We start from the raw sequence: 21919 nt of genomic DNA, 5'->3' as shown, positions 1-21919 counted from the left end.
GTGCAATTACACATGGAAGAAAGCTGGTAAGACATTTCAAAGTTATAATTTAAGCGGTTCCATTTGGTTATTAGGGTGATTTTGGTTACTCCTCCATGAGCCTGCATTACTTATGTCATGTCTCAGAAGTAAAGTCAAATGGAAAGAAATATCCAGCATGTGTTTAAAGAGAAGGTAGTGCCACACAGAACCCGTGCACAGGAAGGATGTTAGAGGATCTTCCCCATGGAAACTTATGTCTTATTTCATCCTCGCAACAAACAGCCTTACAAAGTTATCATAGGTGAAGTATCTTGCTGAATATACTCATGGCCTGTTAGCCCAGCAGCCTTCCCACTGGGGTGCAGCTTACAGACTCAGGGAAGGGGTGCTCCACCCTCCCCACCTGCATCCCCACCAAGGTTACCTTTCTTTCCTGCTCCTAAGTCCCTGTGTATGGTTCCATAGTGTGCAGCTGGAAAGGAACTTTAAGAATACTTTTGCTTGGGACATTTAATTTAACTCTTTCCCATCAAGTAAGGTCTATAGGCACAGAGAGGAATTTCAAGATTAGATTAGCCAAGGCACTAGCGGCTGAGACAATCGTAGGAGGATTGAGGATGGAAAGCATGTACGTGATGCTGAGACACAAAACTCCAACCATTTCCTGTCCAAAGCTCAGTCCTTGGAAGGCGTCTTCCTTGTGACACTGGAGGTTGCATCTTCTCTCATGCATTCACCCACCACGTCACTCATGCATGTCATCCTACGAGGGTGAGTGACACAGAAACACCAGCACAACAGAAGATGCTGGGAACTTTGGGGTCAGAGATTAGGAACATCCCTGAAACCTGACTAGCGGGGGTACGGGCACAGGGCGAATGTGTGAGCTGGCCTGACACTCCCAGTTGGTCCGAGCCGGGGTGAAGAGGCAGAGGCGTGACAGCCCATCTCTCTGGTCCATGTGGACTCTGACAAATAAATCCGAGAGACGTGGACTGGGTGTTACTCCATGAAGAGCTGAGACATGGTTGAGGAGTAGCTAATTCCCAACGCTCTGCCTCGGCTGAGGGGAGCCTGCAGGATGCCCTGAGCCAGAGCTCCCGCCCTGGGGTTGTCCTAAGCAGATTTGTACTTCATAATGGCACAGGGCTAGGAGAAAGCATTAAAGGGTTAGATAACCAATGTCAGGACTGAAAAAAAACCTTAATAAACTGAAAGATTGAACTCTTAAAAATCAAAGGGTCTCACATAGGTTTGAACAACAAATCATGTAAACACGAAATGGAGGAAAGGCCGGAAACCCTCGGCAGCTGCAGCCCCCTGGACACCAGTATGTAACGTGACTGCCACCAAGTAGTCAGCGGTGTTCGTGCCAGCAGAACACAGTGGCTCCGTGAAGGAAGGGAGTGTCCCCACCGTCCTTTGTTCTCAATGTCATGTCCAGGTCCTGTGGATGTTCTTAAAGGCGGATGTGGAAACCTGGACAGTGTCCAAGGGGAGATCTGCAAGGCTCGTCCTTAGGCAAGACTGCAAAACAGCGCACTTTTGACCTGGAACGACTTGGATCACATACTCAGGTATGGGAGACTGCCATGGAGAGGAGAGCTGGCCTTTTCTACACCACTTCAGAGGGGTGACGCTGACCTGGCAGGTGCTTATGCTGGAAACTGAAGAGAATAAGATAGGGGCTGGAGTTGGGGGACAGCTCTTAATGATTCCAGGCATTGCAGGTGGCCAGCCTCTCCGCCAGGTTCCGTGGAGAGGTCAGCAGGGCATCAAGAAGGGCTCTGGTGCTGGCAGAGAAGTGAGCGAGGTGACCTCTAAGGTCCCTTCTGAGTTTCTTGGGCTGGTGCTGTTAGGTCTTCCGGCCCCACCTCTTGCATCACATTCTCCGGGCTCCTGGAGACCTGTGTGGGCTTGGACAAATCCCTTAACCTCTCTGAGCGTGTGCCTCGGGTGACATGTAAGGTGCCCTTCCAGTGCTGGTGTGTGCTCAGACGAGGACATCCTGTCCCCCACTTCGCTCTTTCCCTGATAGCCTGGTGACTGACACATTATCTCCATTGCTACTCAGGAGCGGGCAGGAGAAGGACCTGCAGGGTGACACAGAACCAAGGGTATAATCAGGGACCCAGCCACCAGGAGCCTCTTCCTCTCTCTGAGCTTCAGTTTCCTTACCCAGGAGCAGGAGATCTGGCAGGTGCCCAGGAGCCAGAGACCAGGGAGAGCCACGTGACAGGGAGGCTGACGGGCTGTGGTGCGTGGCTGTGACAGACTGCCACACAGAGCGATCCAGAAAGGTCCAAAGTGCATGAGCTCACGGTCCTGGGGGCTGGGAAGTTCAGTGTCAAGGCCATGGCTAGTTGGGCAAGTGTCATTTGGAGATGATTGTCCCTTGGAGGGCAGGAGTTCGTAGACCTTTACCCAGGAAAGGCAGATGGGCCAGGAGACAAAAGGAAGGACATCAGCACTTTAAAATGCCATTCCCAGGGGGCAGAGCCAGTGGCTCAGCACCCCTTAGAGCCTCCATCTCTGAATGCTGTGCAAATGGCAGCTGCACTTCATCCTGAGGGTTAGGACAGAGTCAAACCACAGCAAAGTGCAACAGATCTTTTTGGGAGTGGGGATCAGCTGCTCCGCTGCCTGGTCAGTGTTAGCAGGTGACAGTCCTAAACAAGGCCTTCGGGTCATTCCAGAGGCTGACAGTCTCACTCCCGAGCCTGGGGACTCTGAGTGGCCAAAAAGCCCCTATCAGCCTCAGTAGAGAAAGAGTCTTGTGACAGTCTGCAAAGCACCCTCGCTTGTAAGAAGGACACTTGTCCTGTCACTATGCTGCAGAGAACCCCAAGAATGCTGCCCTCCACACATACAGATAGGCACAGTGCCATAGAGAGGTTTTTTACACTAAACCAAGGCCTGGTTTCTTGGCCTCAGCCAGCTGGTCACCTGTGTGCCATCCCACTAGTGTATTTCTGAGTCCCGGATAGAAAGTGCCAGTGACTGCTCTGGCGTGGGCTGGAGAAGGGAACCCTGGTGATTCCCATGGCGTGAACACTCCTTCCCTGGTGGCTGACTCCATCTGAGCACAGTGGCACTGAGCGCAGCACTGAAAAAAGATGCACACAGCTGTCTCTGGGGACATCTCCAGCTCCTTTCTGCTTGAAAATTGTGTGGGGAATCAATTCACCCACACATCCCAGGCACCTCCAGAAGGAAGCCCCGGGGATTTTTCTCCAACCTTAAGGCCCAAAGCTGCCCATGGTAGTCCATGTCTGCCATTCCAGCATTCTGGGAGGCTGAGGCAGGAGGATCACAAGTTCAAATCTGACCTGAGTAATGTAGCAGTTTTGTGATACCCTCTCAAAATTAAAAATAAAATAACAAAAATAGAAAAAGAGGTAGGATTGCTCCAGTGCAAGAACACTTGCCTAGCTTGCACCATACCCTCAATCTCTAGGATTTCAACAAAACAAAACAGACAAACAGTAAAGCTCAAGTATATCCACAAATATGGTTGGTGGCCACAAAAGTTAACTCCTGGGGGGGAAAGGAGCCCAAGGGCGCTCATTCCTGTGGCATTCCTGAGCCCCTGCTGGCCTGGCATTTCCTTCAGCCACACAGCAATGCCTGGAGGGTCTCCTGAGGAGGCAGCAGAAGCAGAGCTGGGATGAACTCCAAGGGAGCCAGTGATCTAAGCGGCAGGAATTCAGATTTCTTTGACTTTTTCCCCACTGGGGAAAGAAAAACAGCCTGAGAACTGGAGTCAGAAACTCTCAGTCCAATACACGGTTCATGCCTACAAGTTGTGCCCTGGGGCAGCGCATTTCCCTCTCTGACCCTGGGTCTCCTCTTCACAGTGGGAGCAGCCTCTCCAGTCACAGAGTAAAAGGAAACACCAGCTACAATGGGGTGAGGATTGTGATATGCTTTGTAAACTAGAAGAATGCGTCCAGGTATGATGGATTATTTTACGCTCCTACACGGTTCTCTGTTCCTGTTCCTTGTGTAATGCATAACTCTAGTCATCAGCAAGCCAGCGCAGAGCCCTGGCAAGCACCCGCTCCTCTAGCAGCCTCCTGCCTCTGCAGCTGCTAAGCTTGTGCTGCTGACCATGGCCGAGGACTGCCGCACTGGCAGAGCTCCACTCTAAGGCAGCCTTCTGATGCCTGCCAGGGAGTTGGAGACGAAGGTCCTGGCACACACCAAACTGACATCCTAGAGCTGTTAACCGGTGAGTGTCGTGACCCCAGCCCAGCAAGAGCCCAGCATAGAAGCAAGAGGCTCAGGCCAGCTTGCTCTGGAGAAGGAGAAGAGATTGTTGTTTTACCTCTAGGCGAAATTCAAGCCCCTGTTGACTGGTTCTCTGCCAATAGTGAGAATTCCATTTCCAGTAGCCCTGAGTTAGTCCAGCTGGGGATTACTAGGAATATGAAAACCACAAGAATGAAAACGGAAAGCAGGCAGATGGCACTGCAGGGGCGGAGAGGTTTGGGCACAAAGCTTTGGGAAAAGTAAGCTAAACAGAAGACAGAGCTGAGCTGTGAACTGTGCTCCATGATGAAGGGAGGACCTGCACGATGAGGGCTACTGTGTTGCCAGCCTGCAGGGAGATGGCTGATTAGAGCCTTTCTTAGAAGCTTTCTGGAACCGTTGGCAGACTGAACCACCAATCCTAAAATCAAGAGAGAGCAGGCATTTGTGCTGGGCATCAGAGACAGGGAAAACACTGCCTTTCCCACCCACATCCTGCCTCAGGGTAGGATGGATATACAAAGATCTGGCGGGAACTTGGGAAAGAAGATTCCAGAAATTTGTCCTTAGGTAATCTCTGATTCATATCGGGTCAGTGGAAAACATAGATACCAGGCCACCACTTTTTCTGCAAGTTCATTCAAATAGGAACACTAAAAGACAGCTTTACAAACCTTGACTCCACAGCTAATAATGGAGTAAGAGGGAAAAAGACCAACAAATAAATAAGAACGTATATTAGAATTCATTCACCAGCTTTCCCCATTTACTTTCAGGGAACAGCATCCTGAAAAAGCTGCACATCGGAAATCATCATCCACACTGATTTTCACAGGATAATTTTGGCATCTGGGAGATGATGGGGTTGGATAAGGTCTCCACAGGGCACTGGGCTGTCCTGGTGCCCTCTGACTCTGGATGGGAGGTGTCTTACACACAGCGCCTCCCGGGCTTATTTATGACAAAGTGGTCCCACAGATCAGAGGCTCCTGGGAGAACAGATGTTGTGGTGGCATCCCGGTATATGATGAGCAGCTGGCCTGCCGGTCAGAGCATCCTAATTCTTTTTCTCACTCATTTTACTCTGCTAAAACTTTAAAGAATAGACTGGAAGGGAGCCTGTAGGTTCAGGGCTCTGTAATCCTTTGTTTCTTGGCCCTGCTGGTGGCTTCATAGCTGTATTCACTTTGTGATGGACATTTATGACCTATATTTATATTTATACATGCTATATCTCAATAAGTTGTTCACTTTTTTATGTTTTGTTTTGCTTGTTTGTTTTGTTCTGTGTCTTAGCAGTAATGGGGATTGAATTCCAGACCCTACAATGCTGAGTAAGTGCTCGACCACTGAGCTATCTGTATTTCCAGCCCGATTGTCTGCATTTATAATGTCATAAAATATCATACTCCTTAATTGTCTTTCAGGTTTTAAAACTTAAAATACATCTGAGAATTTATATAGAGGGGTGATCCAACCAAAAGTCCTGGGGCTCCCTGTGTCACAGGGCTCGATGGCCTTGCCTGGGAGCAGTAGCAGCAGCAGCTTCCTTCTGACTGTGTGATGCTCTCTCTCCTGGTGGAGGAGACCCCCACACTCAGGGAATCAAGACAGATGCTGGCATATTCCTCTGCATCCTGTGTCTGCTCCTCGGCCAGAGCATCAGGCCTGACCGCCCTGTGGTAGAATGCAGCACATCTAAACCATATTCTGCCACTTCTGAGCTCCCTGGACAGCCCATTATGTCAGAGAGGCTCAGAGGACCCATTCAGAGATCAGCAACTTCCTGGAGAAGTCACCTGAAGTGTTTGGCCACCTCTTACTTCTTGTAGCACCAAATTTAAAAGAGAAATTTCTTTCTAGCCCAGCATGGTGACACTTGGCTGTTATCCCAGCACCGTGGTAGGCTGAGGCAGGAGGGCTGGAAATTCAAGCCAAACCTAGGGGTCAACTCAGCACCTTCGTGAGACCCTGTTTCAAATTTTTAAAAGGGATGGGGACAGAGCCCTGTGAAAAGGCCCTGCTTTCAATCTCCGATGCTGAAGAAGATTTTTTTTTAGTTTTCTTTATTGTGTAGATTAATTTCATATCATATTTAAAGAAATTATAAAAATAAAAATAGTGCACATGGGGAGGAACGGTACTTTCCTAGGGAGGCAAGTCGGGGGGGACGAGTTGCCAGGTGACATGTGGCTGTCAGCATGGGGCTGCTGACCCTCCCCCCCCCCCAGGCTTCGGGAACAGGGCTGAGTGTTGGCATTCTTCATTAACCTCCATCTCACAGTCTCAACCAGTGATAAAGTCTGTGACTCAAGGCGCCGTCACAGCCAACCCGCTCTTATTTTTGCAGACTCAGAGCTGAGTTTCTTTACTTTCCACATGTATTTATCTACATCCTCACTGGCCACATGGATTTCCACACCATGTGGGCCTTGTTCCCTGGGCTTTCGCCTTGAGGACATGGAGGCTGCCCAGAATAATAAAGGAGACACTGATCCCAGAGCTGGAGCAGAATGGATTTAGCTCAAGGTGCCCAATAGTCCTTCCCGGAGGAAGCAGAGCTGCTTAGAAACAGGAAGTCAGCTGTGAAAATGACCTTGCTGCCCCTTTCTACAACTAGGAAAGAGCAGGATGCCCCCTGCCTCGTGGGGAGGCGCTGGGGAGTGGGATGGTGCAGGGGTAGAGTCATTTGCTCCCAGCACTGCCTTGGGGAGACCCGGCCCCCAGGACAGGCCCTGAGCCAGGTGCTCACAGTTGTGGATAGGGCCTGAGTTCCAGGCCACCTCCACCTGTAAGGTGCGGCTCCTTCCCTCCGAGTACTGGTGCATCCTCCCTCCTGGGCAGTTTACTCAGGACACGTGTGCTGATAATCCTGCAGTATTGGTTAGGTCCCTGCTGTACTTTGCTGAGGACACCATGGTGAGCAAGAGGAGACTTTCTCCCTGGAGCCAACAGGAGCCCAGGAGCTGCACACGCATAAGGAGCCTCAGCAGGAGACTAATTCCAGTCCACAGTCTACAAGACGCTTCTTTGAGAAAAACACAAGACAGGTGGTGGGGGCCATCTCAGATGGAAGGAAGGGGCACACACTGTCTGGAGAGAGAGGGCCTGGGTACATTCCCAGAAGCTCAGTTTGTCGGGTTTCTTTGGTGAGTTTTGTTTTATTTTAGAGATGGTCTTACTATGTAGCCCTGGCTGAACTTACAGTGATCCTCCTGCCTCAGCCTCCTAACGTGCTAGGACTTTTATATATGACAGATGAATTTCTTCATTTCCAAAACATGTATATCTTATTTTTCTTTTCTTACTGCTCTAGACCTTGCATATAGTGTTGACTAAAACATTTTGGATTTTCTTAAATATCGATCTTTTTTTTAAAGAGGCAGGGCAGAATATATTTATTAGGGAAAGAAAACTTCTGTCTGAGAGAGACAGATGGAGTTCCTAGTGGGTCACCCCAAAATCCATCATTTTAATGATGATACATCAGATGCATTTCCCTAAAAAATCAAGAATAAGACAAGAATGCTTGATATTAGGGCTTTGGCTCTCACTGGGCTGGTCATATATCGTTGCCTGCCCTAACCATGGTGCTTGCTGCAGGAAAGGGCATGTGACCAGAGGTGGCCCATCTGTCGTGTTCCATAAGATCTGTCAAGCTGGATCTAAAGAGAATACTCTGCTCTCCTCTGTTTGGAAAACTGTAAGAATTTATCCAGAAACACCAATTCCATATCCTCTGAAGAACGTCTGCTTCCAGAAATAGCTTCCTTTGTTTCCATCAACCTCAATTTTCTCCCCAGGGAAATTAGAGTCATTTTACCTCATGGCTTGCTACGAATATTAAATAACATCATGGTTAGAATGGTTAACACAAAGACACTACTACCTGCTAATTTTGCTAGCATTGTGTTTTGAAGTGTTAGCATTATGCCATGAACATTGCTAATGTTGTGAACAAGATTATTCTACATTTTCAGTCTTGTATTCTCCTTTCTCTCGCATAGTATCATCATCATCATCATCACACACACACACACAGAGAAAATTGTAAAAGATATAGTCATCCTGCTGACTGTTTAATTTTTTTAGTCCACGTTTGCAATACACAGTCATTAGGTCCTTGTGGGGAGCTGGAACATTAAAATAACACATCTTAATTCTTTTTACTTCCCCGTCCCCTCTTCTCCTTCCCCTCTCCATCTCTTGGCTTCTGACTTAGTAACTTAGGGAAGCGGCAAATATGATTCTCTTTATTACATATCGGGAGATAAGAAATGTGTATAATTAAGTTTTTGTTAGTGGTTTTGAGCACTACAATTTGTAGATGCATGACATGATTTATTGTGCTGATTACTTCCACTGCTAAGGATCTGCTTTCAGGGAGCCAACTCCAGTTTATATATATATTTCAATTATTATTCTTTTTAATGCAAGTGAAATAAAATTTACCTTCCTACCTATTGCAAGAAAGTTTTTCTTTTTAAATACGCAGTCGGCAGTATTAAGTGCAGCACAAATGACTGCGCAGCCCTCGTTACGATTGATCTCCAGAACCTTTTCATCTTGCAAAACTAAAGCTCCATGCCCATGAAAAATTAATTCTCCATGTCTCCTCCTTCCAGCCCCTTACAACCAGTGTTGCACCTTCCTTCTCTATGAACTCAACTACTCAACCTGCTTCACTGCTGTAGTTTGGATCTTAAGTGTTCCCAAAAGTGCATGCAGTAAAACGTTGGTCCCCAGCCTAGGAGAGTTTGGTGGTGGAAACACAAGAGGCGAGGCCCAGCGGGACGTCTTTAGGTGGCTGTGGGCCACAAAGCACTGTGGGGTCTCCATCTCTTTCTCTTTTTCCCTTCCTGGTCCTGAGGCAAGTGGCTGGCTCCACCCTGTGTTCCCACCATGATGTGCCATCTTAGGCCTAAAACCACCCTGGGCCAATTACCCATGGACTGGACTCCCCCAAACTATAAGCCAAAGTAAACCTTTCTGCTTTATAAGTTGATGGTCTCAGATATTTGCTATGTGTTGGGAGGCTGACTTACTCATGTAAGTGAAAGCATGTAATACCTGTTTTTCTGTGACTGCCTTCTTTCTTAGCACAATGCCCTTAAACTTCACCCACAATGTCAGATTTCTCTCCCTTTCCAAGGCCAAATAACGTGCCATGCTCCACTCTTTGTTTACTCTCCATCCTTGTCCATATGATTCATTAGACAGCAGTTCTATACCTCCAGCACAAGCCCTTCCAGCTACTAATACACAAGTCTGCTTGGTTGGAGGCCTGGGATACAGGAAAACCCTTTATTTACAGCCTGGCCTGTTTACACATAGCAAGTATCTGAGACCTTCAACTTATAAAGTGGAAAGGTTTACTTTGGCTTATAGTTTGGGGGGAGTCCAGTCCATGAGTAATTGGCCCAGGGTGGTTTTATGCCTAAGATGGCACATCATGGTGGGAACATAGGGTGGAGCCAGCCACTTGCCTCAGGACCAGGAAGGGAAAAAGAGAAAGAGATGGAGACCCCACAGTGCTTTGTGGTCCACAGCCACCTAAAGACTTCCCACTGGGCCTCGCCTCTCGTGTTTCCACCTCCAGCCCATGGGGTCTGCTGTGCCCCTCAACAAACAGGACACTACTGAAGACAATCAGTGGATTCCCAAAGAGATGTGGGCACGTGACCATATGCTTGCCTAATACACAGGGATAAACAGAAAACAGTGAATAAAGAAATGATATTCACAAGTGTTTTAAAACCAGAACGCTAATTTAAAAATCTATCCAAAGGTGGCCTTGGAGAGGGGAAGGACACAGTTGTGTAATCCTATGTCCACAGTGCTCATCACAGCCTGTCCCTAAACCATGTCTCAATGCCCCAGGCCTGAGCACAAAAGGGCAGAGCAGACATTTCCCACCTCAGAAAATCCCATCCAGTCTGGTGCTTTGGTGCTTGGGGAACTTGATGTTTGTGAGAATTAGTCAGCAAAGGGACTTGGTCCCTGGTGTCATGGTCCCTAAGTCACCCAGCGCTGGCCATTGAGGAGGAAGGGCCTCCTGGGGAGATTCCTTCCCCTCAGTGCTATCTCTTGCAACCCCAGCCAGATGTTCACAGATGGGTTTCTAACCACGGGGATGGAGTTTTCTAATGGAAATCCCGGCAGCCCTTTACTTAGAGTAGCTCTGGTGGGCACTACTCTAATTATTCAATTGCCTAATTCCATTTATCTTTCATGATCCATTATGCTCCCCTCACAAGCTGCATCTTCCTTAGCGGATACATAACCGAGTCTAATGGACTCTGGGTGAAGCCAGCTATGTAGACTAAAGGATTTAGCTGCTACCTAATTCTACTAAACTGTTATTTTATAAATGAACAAGGCAGACAGACACATTTTATGCTTTAAGATAAATATTTTATGAATTGGCCCTCTGATACATTACCTTGTTAGTACATTACCGTTCATCCCTCCTCAGGCTTGAAGAGCCTGGGCCGACACTCAGGAGTACATTTGGGGGATTTTATTGAATGAGATGCTTTTAAAGTCTGTTTGTATCTATGGAAAAAAAGAAGTAATTTCATCACATGAAAAGGAAAAGTTCTTTAAATGTTGATTTTCTATTCCAGTGTGAAAGTCATTATCCAGGGATTTTTTTTTTTTTTTATTTAACCAAGGGTCCAGATCCTACTTACAAAAAATCAGTGTATCTTCCTCTCTGTGCACTCAGGAAACACAACACTAGGAAGAGTTTGAAGCATTCTAGAAGGGAAACCTTTACTCATCTAAAGAACAAAGCATCGTAGAAAGTCAGTCTTTCTTTTGACTTTTAAAGGAGACACAGTTTATAATACAATAGCCTATTTCTCCTTCAATATGCTTGCATTTTTAAAAAATTTTTCCCCTAGGGTGTTTTAACCTGTGGTGTTAGAGGAGAAGGATTCAGTCTAAGAATTAGTTCTGGAAGCACTGAGCTATCAACATCATTCTGCCTAAATTGTAAACAGATGAAAATTGTGTGTGTGTCTGTCTGTCTGTCTAGTATTGGGGACCTGAAGCCAAGGCCTTTACTCAGAGCTGTATCCCTAAGTTACCCAAGATGGGCTCCAACTTGCCATCTTCCTGCTTCAGCCTCCCAGAATGCTGGGCTTATAGAGGTGTGCCGTATCCCTCTCAGTTTCTTTCTTTGGTTTCCTGAGACCACGTCTTGCTCCATAGCCCAGGCTGACCTTGAACTCACTTTGTAGCCCAGGCTGAACTCGAATCCTTAGCACTCCTCCTGTCTTAGCCTTCACGTGCAGCAGAAACTGGTTTTGAATGGAAATGGTCATTTCTTTTACAGGATAAATATTTCACAGTTTTTTTCATGTTTGTAAGCCCCAAACACGTGCATTATAAAAATGATAAAAGCTCTAATCAGACTTTTTATTATTTGGTAGCAACAAAAAAGAAAACACACATAGAAAATGCTAAAAGACTAAAGCAACTGATTTCATGATCTAACCTAGTCGCTGATGAAAGGAAAGGATTTGGAACTAAAAGCAAATATACTAAGTTCTGGGGTCCCCGCCACCACCACCACCACCACCACCCCCACCTAGGAAAAAGAGCCCTTCTGCTGTTCCAGGTGTTCTGCTAACATATCTGCTTACAGAAACGAAATCAATCGTCACATTTTTAGTGATTAATTAGAATCGAATGTATAGAGAACACGCAATAATAACCCTCTGCAGTGCTGTGCGAGGTGACTGCGGGGGGAGAGGGAAGGCGAGGAATTAGTGTTGCTAATGAATTTGCCGCTTCTTAGATTCTCTCCTGAGTGTGTTTTACCTTTGCCATAAATGAAAACATTTAAATTTCTTTACAATTGCATTTGACTTAATTATCCCTCCCCCGAAACCCGCAAGCCCCCCATTTTGCCTGCTTTTCTGTCCGATACAAGGGACCGGGCTTCTCAGTTCATAAAGACTTGTTTTTCCACAGGATGTTCGCTATGTACAGAATGTTAATAGCCGGCTGACTGTGAATAGGCTCTGTGGCTCCTCTTGAAATATAGAAAAATGGCCCGGACATTAAAAAAGATAAAAGGGAAAAGGGCAGTAATGAATTTAGAGGAAAATGAACATTAATGGTACTAGCATTACTCATGTTCCACATAACAAATTATTGGAAATCTGTCAAGCACACCAAATTATCTACTTGTCGGCTGCTCAGGGCTCTCTGCAGCCATCCAAAACCAGCAAAAGCAAGACAATTTAAGCTAATTTTACTATTTATAACAATAGAACAGGCCATTAAGATAAATTAATGTCATTATCAAGTTTCTATGAAAATGACAAATACCACTATTTCGAGCAGCTTAGAGGCTGTTGACTATAATGAAATCCGCTGTGCAGGTACTAAAGAGAAACACTCCAAGTAATTATTTTCTAGTAGCCTGTTTGTTTCGTGGCCATTCATTTGCTTTCACCACAATTAGTTCTGTACACAATATGTTGGTAACTAAACAGTCAACACTACGCAGCATTAGCACTAATTGGGCCATTAGGGCGCAGTTTCTAGCCTTTCCCTTCCTAAGAGACTCGGGAGTAAACAGAATGGGGCCCCAGTGGCAGCACCATGCCGGCACGGATTGTCTTCGTTTAGATCCGAGTGGGGTAATAAAGTACACCATGGCAAAGCTGTGCCCGCAGAACCCTGGCATCAGCCTATGATCCCAAACCAGGCCATGCCGGAGTGGGTCTGCTGGTTCTTCCAAACCGCCACTCTGGTGGCACCAGCGGTGACAGTGTAAGGCTGGGGCTCTGCCTTCCTCCAGCCCAGGAGTCTGTGGTTGGTTTGGACGCAACCATTCTTCCACTGCCTTGACTCAGATTCCTCAGCCACTCAAAGTCTTGTCAGGAAAGGCCCCATCTCCCCGAGGGGGCTGTGCCGTGATGGCCCCAAGTCATCCATCGACTTAGAACCAAATGACTCAGAGACTCCAGAGGAAGTGGGCTTGGCTCGAGTCAGACCTGCATGGGAAAGAGCCTGACATGCGGTCAGCTACGAAACAGGGTCGGTCTTGGGACTTGTTACCTAAAATAAGTTGTAGAATTCCCAGAGGCAGCTGCTCGCCAGAGAGGTGTGACTGCTCAGCTGATAAAGGGCTGAGCCCCATCCGGCCTCTCACTATGGTCAGCACAGACTGCTCAGAATGGCCCGCTGGCCAGGCTCGCCCATCCTTCCCCACTTCAGCCAAGGTGAGGGGGTGGATGTTGGCCCTGTGGATTCTTGGGAGATCTGTAACATAGGCATGCATATTAGATCTGCAGACTTTAGAGCAAACAGTTCATAAGACCAGCATTACCAAGAGGGGCCAAATAAAGGAAAAAAATAAAAGAGGACCTAGAGGAGAAGAGGTGTGGCAGCGGGAAGACGGCCTCACGCCTGAACTCAGAGTCTGCTCACTTCGTGACCGGAGGTCTTCCTGGGCATCCACAGTACACACTCAGCACCAGGGACCTTGGAGACCAGTGCTTCCATTTGATGGCTAAGGAGCAGACAGCCAAAGGCCAGTCTCCAACGCCTGGACTCCTTAGGATCTTGCACCGGACGTATGTGCGTGCAGACAGTCTTAGCTCTCTCCTCGGGGCTATCTCCTGCCTTCTTGTGTTAGACACCTGCAGAGCAGGGTCAGGCATAGACCCTTTTCCCTGCTGGGACTAAAAATGAGGGCTCCTGTGTAAGAGCCATGCCTCCTGCCTCATAGAGCTTCAGAGTCCCTCGAAGACAGAAGTGGCCCTCAGTGGCCCATCAAATCCACCTCGCAGGTTCCGTGGTGTCTTCCTGCCTCTGTATCTCCAATCCCACCCCCACTCCAAAGGGCCAGCTGTTAACCCCTAGTCACAGGCATAAGCCCCTCAAGGAAAGGCAAGCAGGATGCCTACCATCCTTCTTAACTTTCCAAACCCTAGGATGCAGGCAGCATTCAATAAACACATGCTCTGCACAGAGCTGGATGTGGGCTTTTTGGGGACAGTGACCTGGGAGGGAGTAAGTGGCAGGTGGTCACCAGTCAGGTAGGAGGGGCCACTGGGCCTCCTGAGAATGCAGCCACCCTTGCTGTTAACAGCTCGGGTAGAGCTATTTGTGAAGGGACCTCTCTCTGGTTCTGAGGTCTGTCACTGTGCTACTCACAGAGCCAGAGACCTCCAGGTCCATTTGTCCCTGTTACATGTGGGGGTGCTCAGAGACTTGGGGTGCAGGGCCTGCCAGCCTGTATCCCAAGGGCCTCCTGGGCTGACTTCCAGTCTTCTGGCCATGTGCCCACCGGGATGGGAATATCTAATTAGTAAAATTACTACTAATGGTTTTTAAAGGCATGGTTTCTGGACAAAATATGTGGTATGGTAATTATATCCACATTCAAATGATGATGATCATCACGATAAACCTTAACCCCAAAGAGTTCAAAGCACTCTGAATAATTAGATTAATTATGCTCAGAGTTTCCCCAAGGGATGGGCACTTCTGTATGTCTACTTCCTGGTGAGGAAGCTGAATGATCCAAAGGCAGAAGTCTAGGGGACACTTTCTGTCCCCTTGGTTACGCCACGCTATAGGCACTGGGTTAGGCACCATGGTCCTCATAAGTTTTCCCCCTGCCCTGTGAGGCAGGGTTCCTTAATGAGGAAACTAAAGGTCGCATGGTCACTAATTGCATCCTGGACTGCAGTGTGCCTGGTAGACGTGGCAGGTAAGACTGGAGTCATTGGCCCTACCACTTTCTGCCCTTTGACACTTGGTCCAGCCTTGTAAACCCACTGAGCCTCATCTTGCTCATCTATGAAATGGGGTTGAGTGTTGCCCCATCTGACCACTGCAAATGCTAGGCAAATTTATTTCCATCCAAGAGCCAGCACGGAGCCTCTCTGACCTGTTCTGGTTGATTTCAGAGCTTCCAGTGCAGCGCTCGCCGATTACCGGCGGTAACAACCTCATTCTGCAAAAATCACACTGGCTTTTACCGGTCTTTACAGGAAAAAAATAGGTTAATGCACTGCTTCCCCATGCATGTCAGTAGCCCAATCTCTCTCTAATGGCCTCAAATTGCAGTTTTAAAACCCAAACCATGAACTTAAACTCTCCCACAGACATGCACAGGAGAAGCATTCTCTGTTCTTCTGCACCCAGCGAAGTCCTGAGAGAAACAAGTCCTGCCTTCCTGTGAACAGCAGACTGAAAAGCAGGGGTGCTGGGGTGACTGTGACCCCAACCTGAGTTTGTCCTGCCTGAAGGTGAGAGGAAATTTAGGAAAACTTTGTGATTTTATTTTATTATTATTATTTTTTTGTCTTTTTTGAGTCATGGTTTCACTATGCAGTTCAGGCTGGCTTTGAGCTCACTTTCTAGTCCAGGCTGGTCTCAAACTTGAAACAATCCTCCTGCCTCAGCCTCCTGAGTGCTGGGATTACAGGCATGAGCCACCACGCCCGGCAACTTTGTGATTTTAGAATATATAATATAATAGCACCAGACTGTTCTCTCTTCACACCATTTTTACTCTCCACTTCTCCAAACCCAAACGTACTGCTCTGGAGTGTAGGAGAGGACCTAGCACCGGCCCCAGGGTCAGAGCCCCGCTCCAGTGGCTGCAGACCACCACCGTGCACTGCCTTCCTGCCTGAGTTACCCTCACTTTCTGAATGATGCTACCATATTCCTCCCACAGATACCAGATCCTCTGTGCCACTCAGGGTGGTGGTGTTGCCTTCAGTGCGTGGTTCCTCACGGAGAACTCCTGCTAAGCTAACATCTTCTGCCTGCTCAGTCGTAGGCAGTGGAGACCCACAGTGGTCTACAAGGTAGACACAGTAGCAAGTTCTACAACTGAGGAAGCAGACTCTGATGTGGCCAGTTACTTGCCCACAGCCACGTGACTGCTAAGTAGCAGGGACTGGACAGTAGCCAGGGCATTCTGACTTCAGAAATCGCATTCCATGTCTCTCTGCTGTCCTCAGGCTCGATCCTAGCTGGATTCTGGTCTTCCTCTCATCTGGACTGACCTACTTGGTTGGGATACAAGATCTACCCTGTCAAAGAACTGGTGCTTTGGCTACACAAGGCAGGAATGGTACTTGTCATCTAACCCATTTATTGTGGAGATTACACTCTCACTTGTTCTCTGTGAACCATAATAAAACTTCCCTCTTCATAAATGGACTATTTTGGGTATTTTGTTACAGTAACAGAAAACTGCTCTCTGCCGCTGGACTATGTGCTCCATGGTGACAGATACAGATAGCATCAGCTTTTCTCGTTCATTTATCTATAGTACAAGTGCCTGAACAAAGAAAGGGTCAGTTAAAGTTCTGTGGAATGAATGAATGGGTCAGAACATCACTGAAGGGAACATCCATGAAGTTACAGATTGGGCTTGTGCATTTCCCTGCTGTTTGAACGCTGCCCCCATGGTGCATCAATAAATGATCACCCTCCATCCTGTGCTTTCATGGCTGTTGCATAGCAGGGCAGAAGAATTCATTCCTCATTCCCATCAGAACCTCTGCACACCATCCAGCTGGAACCAAGACGGGGTTCTTGCTCCTGGACCTTCATGTACTTGTTTTTCTAAACCTTAGCAAGGATTTTTCTAAGTGCTTCCAAAATGGCTGACTCCTGACCTAGTCATCTTTCCACTGATGTCATAAAATGCCTAAGATCCTGAACTTGCAAAGAAAAGAACTTTATTTTGACTGATGGTTTAGGAGGTTTCAGTCCATGGTTGATTTGTTCCTGTTCTTTGTGGTCCTTTGATGAGGCAGCACATCATGGTGGGAGCACATGTAGGAGAGAATTTCCCATCTCATGGCCAGGAAGTAAAAAAGAAAGAGAAGAAGAGACTAGAGTTTTAATGTCCCTCTCAGTGACCAGAAGAACTCTCACTGAGCCTCAACCTCTTAAACACCGTAGGCTGGGGACTCACCCTTCGGGGGACACTTATTCAAACTGTGCAAACTTCCAATAGCCAGTTTCATGGTATGGAAATCAGGCACACACTTGTCTTCTTAGCTTGTTATAAAGGAGGTGTGGCTTGCCATTTTCCCACCTTCCAAGGCTCCAAGGATCGGGAAAGCATCCCCAGTGAGTAGGTAAATCCCACCTGGCGAGGCTGGTGCATTGCCCTAATTTGGTGATGCCAGTTCCCTTGCTTTCCTAGTTTTGTTTCCTTAGTCTAAATTCAGCAGCCTGCTCGCTCCAAAGCCCAGTGCCACAGTTTGGATGGGTGCCCACCCAAAAAACCTTGTGTTGAAATTTGATTCCCAATGTAGTGATTTTCTGGGAAGACTTGAGTTGAGGGATAGAGCTTTCACGTGTGGAGCAGAGCCACACTCCTCACTGGAGTCTTAGTCTCTTGAGACTAGATAAATTACCTCAAGGGCAGGTCGCTATGAAGTGAAGTCATTCTCTCTTCTGCAGGCATCTGATTGTCCTACTTTTCCACCATGCTGAAGCAGCCGATGCTTCCACTGGAGGCTGGAACCATGATGCTGGACTTTCTGGCCTCCAGAACCACGGGAAAAACAAACCTCTTTCATCCCAGGTGCCTAGCAACAGAAAACAGGGAAAAGCAACCAGCTCCAGCCAAGACTGAAGCAGTGATTCCAGAGCATTTGCGCCCAGATCCTGAAGGGTGCACCCGACGTGGTTGGTTGGCGGAAGAGAAGGCAGACAGGCAAACCTTCACTGCCTCTGCCTGCTTTCCTCCACGGTCCAGAAAGAGGCTCGGGACTCTGCTCTGCTCTATTCATCTGGCTCTAAAGAAATCTCCCAAACCCACTAGGGCTGTGCCTTCTCATTTGGACAGGGAATCCTTGATAATTCCAAATTCTAACCCAGTTTTCTTTTTCAGAAGTCAGTGATTTCAGACCCAGACAGATGCTGCAGTTGTACTGAAGTTTTGTGCTAGATTCCGGGTTTATTTAGCAGAATGCATTGCAGGAGTAGGATAAGGAGGAAAATGGTTACCTCCCCTCAAGAGCTGTTACACAAGGACAAGCAGCATGGAGCCTGTATTGTCACTCATGCAATTCCTCAGACACGTTCTGAACATCAGTGGAGACGCGTGAGGTACATGACGGTGGCTCCAATGAGTGTGAGGATGCCCAGAAAGCCAGGAGTTAAGCCAGGTACAAGTCATCCTGTCCTGAATCTCTTCTCCTAAGCATGAGCAACAGTCTTATAATACTTTCCCATTTTGATTTTTAAAAGTTAAATCATAGGCCAATGCATTTCCATCGCATTGGATTTTCCATGGGTCCAGGATTGACTAATGGCTTTCATAAATTGAGATTTTATTGTTAAGAAAATGGTTGTAGTAAACTTGTACTTACTGTAATTTTTAAAGCCCATTGATCCAGCGCATTTTGTTTTATTATAGTTAGGACTTCCCCTCAGGTGTCCACAAGCAAATGCTTCATGAATCCCAGGGCAAGAGGCAATCTGGAGGCCCTGAGATGGGAGCTCTAGTCCTGCTTTTCCCCTGTGTTCATGTGTCCACTAAGCAAGACAAACCTGACCCAGAAGGAAGAATTCATTGTTCCCTTAACTTCCTATCATCACTTCTGTGTTTAAATGCCTGTAACCAACTACTAACAAATTAGAACTTCAATGAGGACTTTCCGGCATCTGTTGCTATGATGACCATGACGGTGCCATGGTCTGGTGGGGACCATGTTCAAGCCCTTTCTCGCTGCTGAGAGAGAGACAGAAGATAAAGGGCTTGCCAGAGATGAGAAACCAAGAGAAAAAGCCCACAGAGGCAGGAGGTCCCCCAGCCTTCCTGGAGGTACAGTGCTCTAATTTCACGACAATAGAGAAGACAAAAAGCCTTGGGACACTTTGAATATAACAAGGAGGCCAGAGATCCAGACGGTAGAGAAGCAAATAATGCATAGGAAAGTGAACACCAGCATTATCTCTGGTCTAATCAGGATCATGAGGCATTTTACAAATTAACCACTTTCCTCCAACACTTATCAGATCGAGTGGCTCTAGGTACAGCCATCAGGGCAGACTGTGCCATCTGCATCAGAAAATTGCCTATACATTTATTAAAGTGAAATTCACCCATTAATTAATGCCGTTCTCCCTGAAGACTCTCATTAGCACATGAGCTAATTACTGAAACCACAGGCCCAGGAGTTGGCTCTCCCCACCCCACTGAACTAAAATTTGTTTCAGCCTTACCTTTATAGAGTTTAAAAAGAGAAACAACAGAATCGAAATAACTTTCAGGAACAGGAATTGAATCAGCTTTCAGACTACTTTTTATGCCGGCTGTAGTCTTCTCTGTGGGAGGCATAGGCAGCTGGTATTTCAGCTAGAGATCTTTCCAGGATGCAAGAAGCCGGAGCTCCCACCCACCACGGCAATCTGCTAATAGCTTGGCTTCTAGACTTGGATGACTAGCAAAGAAATTTGGAGGGAGACACAGGCTTGTGTCTGTTTAGTGTGCCCTGTCATCTATTTCATTTCTTCTTCTCTTCCTCAGCCCTCAGCTGAAAACATCTTGAGGTTTATCCATCCCAGGAGCAAGACCACAAGGGGCCGGGGCACAGGGCCTAATCCAGGGGGGAAGAACCTCGGTAATGACCCTGCCCTGCAGATGCAACCAGTCCTGTGAGCTCCTGGTAAACTTTGTGGATTCCTGACACTAAACAGGAGACCCTTATGTGTCCTTCTTTTACAGGACAGAATAATTGTGAATAATTTCTCAAGGCTATGAGCAGTTTAAAATGTGTGTTAAGTGGGGAAAAAAAGCAGAGCAGAAAATTAGATTAATCTTTTCATTGCAGTTGTATAAAATTACATTAGCCAAGGATGGGGACAGGGTATAGGAAAAATAAGCAACTGATTTGGGCTAGACCTATGGCTTGGTGTTGTCTTAGTTACTTTTTACTCATTGCTGAGACAAAATACCTGAAGCCCAAAGTTGGAAAAGGAAAGGTTTATTTCTTACAGTTTTTGGAGGTTTTAGTCCACACTCAGTTGGCTCCAAGACAGGCAGGCATGGCTGGGCTGCAGTTCATGGTGGCTGCAAACAGCAAGCCAGAACCAGCAAAGAGCAAGACACACCTTCTTCCTGCCATTACATCACATCCTAGCTTCACCCTTTTGTGGGTGGAGCATTGACACCATCAAGCCAAGCACTAGACAATGAAGCATCACAAATGCACAATGCAAACTCATGAGGCCTGAGTTTATGTCACAGACATAAACCATGACAGGTGTTTACCTACAGGTTCAATGGCCAGCAGTGCCAAAAAATTTTTTTTAAAAGATTGATTTATTCAAGGGAGTTTCTCTGTTACACATTTACACATAATTCTGTGAGTGCACTGAAAATGGTGGCCGTTCCCAGGCGCACGGACACCAGCTCCCCACTGGGAGGCTGAGGCTGGGTTATGGTCTCCAGATGTCCACATTGCCAGTCCCAGAACTGAAAATGTTGCCCAAGACAGCAATAAACGTGCTGCAGGTGTGACTGAGTGTCTGCGGGTGGGCGAGTTGACCTTACACAAAGGAGGTGGCTGGGGTTAGATGAGAGGAGTGATGAAAGGGACAGGTGGAGGACAGGCAGGTGGGCTTCCCAGCCAAGGGCCTCGGGTAGGTGCTTGCTTAGGTCACTGTCATGGGCTCTGGGTGTTCAGCTGATCCCATGGCAGGTTATTGCCATGGGATCCAGGCCCTCAGCTACATTCTCTAGGTCTTTAGCATGTGGACAGATCTCCTGCACTTTCCTTGTATTTGACTCCTTGGGTGATCGTTATAAAATACACTATAAATTACATGCTATTCTCTTTGTAAACCCCTGACTACAACAGCACTATGAGCTGGAAAAGGAAAGGAAATAGAATTTCCCCCAGAGCATCCAAGAAAAGCAGCTTGTGGACACCTGGCTGATAGCTGAGTGAATCTGGTTTTGGACTCTCGACCTCCAGGGCTATAAGAGAATAAATGTCATTGTCTCCATCCATTTGGTTTCTGTCCACCATGACAGCACCTCAAGTGGTTCGAAGACAGCTGCTCATTGTCGTGAGCTCCTGTGTCCAGCCCACAGGATACTCAGAGCTGGACTTCCTTACCTTGTATGACTGACTGGTTGGAGGGTTTTTTGGTGTCTACAGTTCTATAGTAGCCGCAGGGTAACAGCAACTGAGCTTGGAGATGAGAGAGATGCCCGTTATCTCCGCAGTGCTGAGGGCTTTGACCATGAAGGTGAAGTGTCTTGGGTTAAAGCTCTTTATTATAAAGCTATATTCCATGCCTTTGTGTCCCCATCTGTGAAATGGAAATGCATACATAGTTCTCACTAGGTACAATGAGATAGTGGACATCAAATCTCCAGCCCATGGCATACAGTAAACATTCAGGCTGCAACTGGTTCTGCTCCCATCTCATGGAGAGCTTCTCTTCTTACAAGCCAGCCTTGTTATACAGCTGTCTCCACTGCCCTAGCAGGAGGTCCAGCCCAGCTCCAGGCGCAGTTCTAGAAGCGCATGCAGACCCTACATGTACACATCGCTTGGCTATGGTGTACCCAAATGCCAACAATAGCTACAGACAAATATTTTAAAAAGCAATACCTACTGCTGAGCCTGAAAAGCAGTGCCCTAGGGGTCCTCTGGGTCTCTTCTAATCACCT

At 47.3% G+C, this 21919-nt stretch overlaps 1 protein-coding gene across 17 annotated transcripts in view; it reads left to right on the top strand.

The window, feature by feature from the left end:
- Lnx2 (ligand of numb-protein X 2) overlaps window positions 1-21919 on the top strand; it is a 131441-nt gene that overhangs the window by 98391 nt on the left and 11131 nt on the right. For 5 of the 17 annotated variants that reach the window (XR_010041739.1, XR_010041747.1, XR_010041733.1 and 2 more), the window contains 3 exons: window positions 1427-1559; window positions 3840-15509; window positions 15944-16430. The exons of 3 other annotated variants lie outside the window; for them this stretch is intronic. The gene's annotated coding sequence lies outside the window, so the exon portion shown is untranslated. Of the gene's footprint in view, window positions 1-1426; window positions 1560-3839; window positions 15510-15943; window positions 16431-21919 lie in introns of those variants that run through there. 9 more of the 17 variants (XR_010041742.1, XR_010041740.1, XR_010041738.1 and 6 more) reach the window with 9 other exon arrangements.

Source organism: Cavia porcellus, unplaced genomic scaffold (assembly GCF_034190915.1).
Source record: "Cavia porcellus strain 051 isolate PalLab524CR breed Dunkin Hartley unplaced genomic scaffold, mCavPor4.1 scaffold_21, whole genome shotgun sequence".
Classification (NCBI taxonomy): Eukaryota; Metazoa; Chordata; class Mammalia; order Rodentia; family Caviidae; genus Cavia; species Cavia porcellus.
This window is presented reverse-complemented; position numbering and strand designations above follow the sequence as displayed.